Genomic DNA, 9,989 nt, shown 5'->3' with positions numbered 1-9,989 from the left:
GGACATGGTAGAAGTCAGAGGCAGCGCAGCAGAACACCAGAAAGAGTGAGGAGAGGGTGAAGGGAGCAGGGAGGAAGCTCAGGTGCTGAGGGAGGTGGCTGAAACGCTGTTTGGGCTGAAGAGCCTTCAGCTTCATGCTTACATACAGACAACATCACAGTGTCACTAAGGTTGGAAGAGACCTCAAAGATCATCAAGTCCAACCTGTCACCACAGACCTCATGACTAGACCATGGCACCAAGTGCCACATCCAATCCCCTCTTGAACACCTCCAGGGACGGTGACTCCACCACCTCCCTGGGCAGCACATTCCTATGGTGAATGACTCGCTCGGTGAAGAACTTTCTCCTCACCTCCAGCCTAAACTTCCCCTGGCACAGCTTGAGACTGTGTCCTCTTGTTCTGGTGCTAGTTGTGAGGCTGAGCAGCTCCTGGGGCTGTTCAATCTGGAGAAGAGAAGGCTGAGAGGGGATCTGATCAATGCCTATCAATAGCTGAGGGCTGGGGGTCAAGTGGAGGGGGCCAAGCTCTTTTGGGTGGTGCACAGCAATAAGCCAAGGACCAGTGGAGACAAACTTGAACAGAGAAGGTTTAACCTCAGCATGAGGAGAAACTTCTTTGCAGTGAGGGTGCGAGAGCCCTGGAGCAGGCTGCCCAGAGAGGTTGTGGAGTCTCCTCTGGACACTTTCCAACCCCACCTGGATGCATTCCTGTGTGGCCTACCCTGGGTGATGCTGCTCTGGCAGGGGGGTTGGACTGGATGGTCCCTACCAACCCCTAACATTCTGTGATTTCCTGCTGTGTTTGTGCTGGCAAGTTCAACCCCTCCTTGAGGAAGAAAAGCAGTGGGTTGTATGATTATTGAAACAGTATGGGTAGCTGCAAGAGATAAGCTGAGTTTGGAAGGGGGGAAATGTCATTGGAGCATAAAGAGAAAAGATAAGGAGGGCTGAGAAAGTCTGGGGAATTGAAAGTGAGAAAGAAAAGAGGCAAGATTGCAAGAGAGGTCATCTGTAGTCAAGCAGAAGACAAGTGATGTGCAGGGTGAGTGCCAAGAGGCTGGAGCCAGGCTCTGCTGGGTGATGCCCAATGCCAGCACAAGGGGCAGTGGTGGAAGCTGAGGCAGAGGAAGTGCCATGGAAACAGGAGGAAGAATTATTTCCCTGTGAAGGTGACAGAGCCCTGGAAGAGGCTGCTCAGGAGGGTTGTGGAGTCTCCCTCTCTGGAAATGCTCAAAACCTGCCTGGCTGTGTTCCTGTGTGATCTGCTCTATGTGCTCCTGCTCTGGCAGGGGAGTTGGACTGGATGAGCTTTGGAGGTCCCTTCCAGCCCCTGAAATTGTGTGATTCTGTGAAGTGGGCTGAACAGCATGAGGAAGCACAGATTTCATGTATGAAATGCTAACATTATTGGACTGGTAACAGGAAGGATAATTGGAGACTGACAACTCAAATACTTGTCTCTAAACATGACAAAGCCATGTCTTCCAACACACATGGCTACTCTTTGCATGTGAGGGGTTTATAATTGGCAGGATTTAATGCTTTGTTTTTCTAGGCTCTTGGGCAGATTTGAGGTGTTTGAGGTTTTTGCCTTTAAAATACCCAAGGGATAAGTATTTATTTTAGAATAGAATAGAATCGAATCAACCAGGTTGGAAAAGACCTTGGAGATCATCCAGTCCAACCTATCACCCAACACCATCTGATCAACTCAACCATGGCACCAAGGGCCTCATCCAGGCTCTTTTTAAACACCTCCAGGGATGGTGACTCCACCACCTCCCTGGGCAGCACATTCCAATGGCCAATCTCTCTTCCTGGGAAGAATTTCTTCCTCACCTCCAGCCTAAACCTCCCCTGGCGCAGCTTGAGACTGTGTCCTCTTGTTCTGGTGCTGGGTGCCTAGGAGAAGAGACCAACCCCCACCTGGCTACAACCTCCCTTCAGGGAGTTGTGGAGAGCAAGAAGGTCTCCCCTGAGCCTCCTCTTCTGCAGGCTAAGCAACCCCAGCTCCCTCAGCCTCTCCTCACAGGGCTGTGCTCCAGACCCCTCCCCAGCTTTGTTGCCCTTCTCTGGACACCTTCCAGCAGCTCAACATCTTTCCTAAACTGAGGGGCCCAGAACTGGACACAGGACTCAAGATGAGGCCTGAGCAGTGCTGAGCGCAGGGCAGAATGACTTCCCTGCTCCTGCTGGCCACACTGTTCCTGATGCAGGCCAGGATTCAAAGTCTCTTTGTTGTTTTACATGGGAAAATGTGGTGCTTTCTAGGTTGTTTGAAATGATTTTGCAGTGTTTGAAGTCATTACAATAGTACTGCACAGTTTCAAAACTGATGGGTCGAGGTTCTCATGTCTGAGAAATGAGAGCAACCACCTCTCTGATCTGTTTCCTTACCTCTGCAATGCAGAGCTCACCACAAAGCATCTCTTGTCTGATGACACTTCTGGTTTTACCCTTAGATTATCTAGTTTGTAGTCCAGGCAGTTTCTTGGCATTTTCCAGGTGGATGTAATGCACCTAAGTTTTACAGCTGTTAATTTAATCCTGCTACTATTTTTATATCTCCCCTGGCCTAGTAGCAACATTAGCCCAGACATGAGAACTCATAAATTAACAGAGATATCTAAGTGAAGTCTGTTAAATGCAGTGTTCAGAAGAGAGTGGTATTAACTAAATCCCTTTGCTAAGTCAGTGCAGCAGAATTCTCTCTCATGTCTCTTAAATGCTGTATTTTATGAGATCAGCTTGCACCAACTTTTCCAGCAGCTAGTATCTTGAGCTTCAGGTCCTGCCCCTGGGCCACAACAGCCCCAAGCAATGCTACAGGCTTGGGGCAGTGTGGCTGGAGAGCTCCCTGGCAGAAAGGGACCTGAGGGTGCTAATGGACAAGCAGCTGAACAGGAGCCAGCAGTGTGCCCAGGTGGCCAAGAATGCCAAAGGCATCCTGGCTGGGATCAGCAATGCTGTGTCCAGCAGGAGCAGGGAGGGGATTGTCCCCTGGCACTCAGCTCTGGGGAGGCCACACCTGGAGTGCTGTGTCCAGTTTTGGGCAGCTCAATCCAAGAGAGATGTGGAGGTGCTGGAGCCAGGGCAGAGGAGGGCAAGGAAGCTGGGAAGGGCCTGGAGAATAAATCTGATGAAGAGCAACTGAAGGAGCTGGGGATGGTTAGTGTGAAAGAGAGGAGGCTGAGGGGAGACCTCCTGGCTCTCTACAGCTACCTGAAAGGAGGTTGTGGAGAGGTTGGTGCTGGGCTCTGCTCCCAGGTCATTAGTGACAGAACAAGAGGGAATGGCCTCAAGCTGCCCCTGGGGAGGTTCAGACTGGACATTAGGAAAGCTTTTTTCAGGGCAAGAGTGGTCAGGGCTTGGAATGTGCTGCCCAGGGAGGTGGTGGAGTCCCCAAGCCTGGCTGTGTTTGCAGGTGGTTTGTCTGTGGTGCTTGGGGCTGTGGTTTAGGGTTGAGCCTTGTAGAGTTGGGTTCTGGGTTGGCCTTGGTGATCTTGAGGGTCTTCTCCAAGCTGAATGTTTGATTCTGTGATTCTTGTTTGCTAAGGAATATGCTTTAAAACTGCAGTAAGCCATTGGTGTTACCCATTTGGCATTTTCTGGCAAGCAAACTGATTTCATTAGAATGAACAGCATAAAAAATGAGCTTTCCTTTCTTGGCAGATGCACAATAGTTTATTAATGTCTAAAACCTCAAGAAACCTACCACTCAGCCAAACAGCATTGCTGGGTGAGGTATCATTATTGACAAAGGCTGCTGCCTTGTTCTGTCAGTAAATAAATGTCATGTTCAAATAGCACACAAAATTGTTCCTTCTTGTTTTTTTTTCCATGGGTGATTTATAGGACAAAGGAAAACACCTCTGGAGCTTTTCATCTGCAGATGGAAGGTTTCCCTTGAAAGTTGAAGCAGGAATGTCTTTTATGGTAGGTAAGCATTCATGCTAGAGAGGGGCCCCCCTGTCAAACACCTTGGCATTTCACAGAATCACAGACAACATCCAGGTGGAAGAGACCTCAAAGCTCATCCAGTCCAACCCTTGGCCCCATTTAGGTCAAACCCAAACTGTGTCCCTAAGCCCCAGCTCCACAGGCTGCTTAAACACCTCCAGGGATGGTGACTCCAGCACTGCCCTGGGCAGAGCATTCCAAGGTTGGAGAACCCTCTCTGTGGGGAAATATTTCTGAGCATCCATCCTGCTGCAGCTTGAAACCATTTCCTCTGGTCCTGTCACTTGACACCAAGAAGGGGCTGCTCCCTCCTAGCTCCAACCTCCCTTCAGGGAGCTGTACAGAGCAAGGAGGTCTCCTTTTGCCTCCTCTTCTCCACACTGAACAACCCCAGCTCCTTCAGCCACTCCTCATAGGCCAGGTGCTCCAGGAACTTTAGGATAGGATAGGGTAGGATAGGATAGGATAGGATAGGATAGGATAGAATAGCATAGAATAGAAATAGGAATGGAATGGAATGGAATATAATAGAACAGAATAGAATAGAATAGAACAGAATAGAACAGAATAGACCAGACCAGGTTGGAAGAGACTTTCAAGATCATCAAGTCCAAGCCATCACCCAACACCATCTAATCAACTAAACCATGGCACCAAGCACCCCAACAAGTTAGAATAGAATAGAATAGAATAGAATAGAATAGAATAGAATAGAATAGAATAGAATAGAATAGAAATTGAATAGAAATAGGAATAGAAATAGAAATAGAATAGAAATGGAATAGAAATAGGAATAGAATAGAAATAGAATAGAATAGAATAGAATTAACCAGGTTGGAGAAGAACTTCTCCAGCCTCATTGCCTTTCTCTCCATTTCTCATGTTGGGAATAATGTATGTAATTTCCCTGAATATCTGATAGTTACATTGTTCTCTTGTACAATTAGTTTAACAGGATGCCAGTGTTTTCTAGAAGAGGAAAGCTTCCAGCACTGATAGCTGAAAGCTGTGTACTAAAGCCATGTGTTTGTACACCTGGAGTACAGTGTCCAGCTCTGGAGCTCTCAATACTGGAAGGACAAGGACCTGATGGAGCAGGTCCAGAGGGGGGGCATGAAAATGATCAGGGGGTTGGAGCACCTCTGCTACAAGGACAGGCTGAGGGAGCTGGAGGTGTTCAGCCTGGAGAAGAGGAGGCTCTGGGGAGACCTAATAGCAGCCTGCCAGTACCTGAAGGGGGCTACAGGAAGGATGGAGAGAGACTGTTTGCAAAGGCCTGCAGGGACAGGACCAGGGGCCATGGCTTCAGATTAGAGCAGAGCAGATTTAGATTGGACGTTAGGAGCAGGTTCTTTACCATGAGGGTGGTGAAACACTGGAACAGGTTGCCCAGGGAGGTGGTTGAGGCCCTATCCCTGGAGTTATTCAATGTGAGGCTGGACAGGGCTCTGGGCAACCTGATCTAGCTGGGGATGTCCCTGCTGACTGTGGGGAGGTCAGACTGGATGCCTTTTGGAGGTCCCTTCCAGCCCAGACCATTCTATGATTCTAATGTGTAGTAAGTATAAAACAATGAAATGCTCATTTTCCTCTATTAATCAGGAAGGTTAACACTTGATTCTTGTTTACCATTAAATTATTACTGAGGTCACGAGTGTGTTGTTCACAGTGAAGGATGAATTTTGTGACTTAGGGGGAGGAAAGAGACAACTCGTTTTTAGTTCCTGTAGTTTCAACCAGTTTTTATTCACATTGCACATATGTTCCTCCTTGTTTCCTAAGCAACCACATGTTTCACAAGAGCACCATGCAAGAAGTAGGGGAAGTTAATCTCAGCTAAGTATGGAAATAGCAAAATCTTACTGAATCTTCAAATGCAGGATTTCATCTCTCAAAGGTCTCTGCTCTTGGAGTGTATAGGATGATATATTTTCTTAATTGTCTCAGAATTGTTGATTTGATTCAGACTCAAACACTTCCAAGTGTAAAGAGCACACCAGCTTCTGCCTTTATTCTCTGTAGATGCATTAGAAGGGCTGTGGTTAGTAGGTTGAGAGAGGTTCTCCTCTCCCTCTACTCTGCCCTCTGGTGAGGCTGCGTCTAGAATATCGTATCCAGGTCTGGGCCCCTCAGTTCAAGGAGGACCTCAGGGAACTGCTTGAGAGAGTCCAATCCAAATCCACAAAAGGAATGCAGGGAGTGAAACATCTTCATTATGAGGAGAGCCTGAGGGAGCTGAGGGCTCTGTAGCCTGGAGAGGAGGAGCCTGAGAGGTGACCTCATTCATGTGGATAAAGATGTGCAGGGTGAGTGCCCAGAGGCTGGAGCCAGGCTCTGCTGGGGGATGCCCAATGCCAGCACAAGGGGCAATGAGTGAGAGTTGAGGCATAGAAAATCCCATGGAAACATGAAGACAGTTTTTTTCCCTGTGAGGGTGCCAGAGCCCTGGAAGAGGCTGCCCAGGGGGGTTGTGGAGTCTCCCTCTCTGGAGATATTCAAACCCTGCCTGGATGTGTTCCTGTGTGATCTGCTCTGGGTGCTCCTGCTCTGGCAGGGGGGGTGGACTGGATGAGCTTTTGAGGTCCCATTCCAATCCCTAACATCCCTAAGCATATTTTATATAACTGAATACCAAAATAATGAGAATTACTATAAAAACAGAGATAGATACAGGAGAGTCTGGACATTAGGAAAGCTTTTTTCAGGGCAGGAGTGGTCAGGGATTGGAATGTGCTGCCCAGGGAGGTGGTGGAGTCCCCAAGCCTGGCTGTGTTTCAGGGTGGTTTGGCTGTGGTGCTTGGGGCTGTGGTTTAGGGGTGAGCCTTGCAGAGCAGGGTTCTGGGTTGGCCTTGGTGATCCTGAGGCTCTTTTCCAAGCTGAGTGTTGCTGTGATTCTGTGATGAGGTGGTTGTGTGCAGGTTGAGATGTCAGGCATCTCAGACAGTAAGCATTCTAATAGGGTTATTTTCTGCATATATGTAAATAAGATTTTTTTCCCCCCCTTCTTTTTGCCTGCCTCTAACTTGCATCACAAGAGCTTTCTTCACAGTTTGGGAGCTGTGCTGGAGTATTCAGTACACTGAAGTGTAGTGTTGAAAGACTTTTATAGGTTTGAATACAGAATTAACCAGGTTGGAAAAGACCTCAGAGATCATCCAGTCCAACCTATCACCCAACACCATCTCATCCACTAAACCATGGCACTAAGTGCCTCATCCAGGCTCTTCCTAAACACCTTTAGGTTGAAGGAAGGGTAGTGGTGCTTTCTGAAAGAGTTCTAGGCCAGCCTGCTGGCCATATTTCACCTGGTACTCATGTTTTCTTTATTGCAGAGGCTGCAGGGATCAATCATGCAAGCAATATTTATTCTTTTAAGCTGGCAAAATCAGTCACATTAGGTAGCTGGTAGTACTGTGGTCTCTCCTGCTCCTAACAGATTAATGTAAGCAGTTCCAAGCTCAATTCCATTTTGTTTCAAGTCACATTTATCAAGAGCTTGTTTACAGAGAGGATAAAGCATTATGTTTATGCCTTAAAGGAAATTGGTGTTGGGTTGAAGTTTGAAGAAGCATTTTTATTTTCATAGGATCATAGAATCAGCCAGGTTGGAAAAGGCCTCAGAGATCATCAAGTTCAACCTATCACCTGATACCTAACACCTCCTGACAACTAAACCATGGCTCCAAGTGCCACATCCAAGCCTTTTTTGAACGCCTCCAGGGATGGTGACTCCACCACCTCCCTGGGCAGCACAATCTCTCTTTCTAGGAAGAACTTGTTCCTCACCTCCAGTCTAAACCTGCCCTGGCACAGCTTGAGACTGTGTCCTCTTGTTCTGGTGCTGGTTGCCTGGGAGAAGAGACTAACCCCCACCTGGCTACAAACTCCCTTCGGGGAGTTGTAGAGAGAACTGCTGTAGAGAGAATGTGCCCCTTGAACATTCAGAGTTGTACCCAGATATGAGAGAATGGAGTGGAGTGGAGTGGAGTGGAGTGGAGTGGAGTAGAGTAGAGTAGAGTAGAGTAGAGTAGAGTAGAGTAGAGTAGAGTAGAGTAGAGTAGGGTAGGGTAGAGTAGAGTAGAGTAGGGTAGGGTAGGGTAGGATAGGATAGGGTAGGGTAGGGTAGGGTAGGGTAGGGTAGGGTAGGATAGGATAGGATAGGATAGGATAGGATAGGATAGGATAGGATAGGATAGGATAGGATAGGATAGGATAGGATAGGATAGAATTAACCAGGTTGGAAAAGACCTTCAAGATCATGAACTCCAACCTGTCACCCAACACCAAGGACATTACAGAATTCTCTGACTTCATGATGTCTTCATTTTCTGACTTGATCATGTCCCAGAATCACAGAAGAGGAGAGGTTGGAAGGCACCTCCAAAGATCATTGAGCCCAACCCCCCTGCCAGAGCAGGATCAATAAATAAACAGAAGCTATCAGCTTAAGGTTTAGTTCTGCTCCATGGAACGCACACATACATGCATACAGTGGCCACTGGACTCTCTGAGACAGAGAGAGTAGGGCTGGATTAGCATACTTCCAGTGAGAGATCTAGCTTTAGGAAGCTTGTAGGTGATCACCTGAAGGCCGCCAGGTTCCTGAGGTGTGCCGGCAGGTTTCTGTAGTGTAGTGGTTATCACGTTCGCCTCACACGCGAAAGGTCCCCGGTTCGAAACCGGGCAGAAACACCTCTGATTTTGCTCCTTGAGTCCTGTGTCCAGTTCTGGGCCCCTCAGTTTAGGAAGGACATTGAGACACTTGAAGGTGTCCAGAGAAGGGCAACAAGGCTGGGGAGGGGTCTGGAGCACAGCCCTGTGAGGAGAGGCTGAGGGAGCTGGGGTTGCTTAGCCTGGAGAAGGCTCAGGGGTGACCTCATTGCCCTCTGCAACTACCTGAAAGGTGGTTGTGGCCACGAAGGGGTTGGTCTCTTCTGTCAAACAACCAGCACCAGAACAAGAGGACACAGTCTCAGGCTGTGCCAGGGGAGGTTTAGACTCGAGGTGAGGAGAAAGTCCTTCCCCGAGCGAGTCGTTTGTCATTGGAATGTGCTGCTCAGGGAGGTGGTGGAGTCACCGTCCCTGGAGGTGTTCAAGAGGGGACTGGACGTGGCACCTGGTGCCATGGTCTAGTCGTGAGGTCTGTGGAGACAGGTTGGACTCCATGATCCTTGGGGTCTCTTCCAACCTTATACTGTGATACTGTCTTTGTTCCCTCCCTGCACCTTCCTGAGACATTCTCAGGTAAATTCCCTGTGTGATATCACCAGCCTCCCTTTGTCTTTTGTGCTGCAAAGGCCTTTCAAGTCCAAGAGGGGTTTCAAAGTTGCTTGGCAGTGATTATGCACTCTTGTCACTACACACTGTCAAGCCGGTCCTCAGCAGAGGTTCCTGCTTTGGCTGTCAGCAAAGTGCCTGTGAGCCTCTTTGGGAATTACAGAGAGGATCAGGAAGTATTTGAAACATTTGATATGCTGACTGTGGTGACTTTCTCCGCTGTCATTTCCCTTCCTTCCCCTTTCCCTCCCTCCCCTTTTCCAGCCTGGTATCTAAAATTAATTTCTTGAGCTCATCAGTGTTAAATTTTGCAATAGGTGGTGCTGTGTATGTTTGTTTATCTGTTGTTATAACCTGCCAGCTAAAATAAATGAGGCCCCCTTCATGCAAAGAGGAGCAAACGCTTCTTCTTGCTGAAGATTTATTAGTGCTTATTCAGTATTCAGGATTGCAGGGGGGAAGAAAGCTGCAGTGAACCTCTGGAGATGGTGCACTTGGTCTTCTAGCCTAAAGCACTGTCTTTATTATTCTTCCCAGACACTGTATCACAAGATATTATAGGATGATTTGGGCAGCAAGGAGCTTGTGGAGGTCATCTGGTCCAGCTTGCTGTTCACAGTATCACAGAATCACCAAGGTTGGAAGAGACCTCAAAGATCATCGAGTCCAACCTGTCACCACAGACCTCACGACTAGAGCATGGCACCAAGTGCTACATCCAGTCCCCTCTTGAACACCTCCGGGGATGG

At 48.2% G+C, this 9,989-nt stretch overlaps 1 non-coding gene across 1 annotated transcript; it reads left to right on the top strand.

Moving 5' to 3' along the window:
- Positions 1-8,582: 8,582 nt before the first annotated feature.
- Positions 8,583-8,655, top strand: TRNAV-CAC (transfer RNA valine (anticodon CAC)). Its single transcript has one exon. It is a non-coding gene; the product is annotated as a tRNA-Val (tRNA).
- Positions 8,656-9,989: the final 1,334 nt, after the last annotated feature.

Source organism: Dryobates pubescens, chromosome Z (genome assembly GCF_014839835.1).
Source record: "Dryobates pubescens isolate bDryPub1 chromosome Z, bDryPub1.pri, whole genome shotgun sequence".
In the NCBI taxonomy this organism is placed as follows: Eukaryota; Metazoa; Chordata; class Aves; order Piciformes; family Picidae; genus Dryobates; species Dryobates pubescens.
The sequence above is the reverse complement of the archived record's forward strand: the minus strand, read 5'-3'. Positions and strand labels throughout refer to the sequence as shown.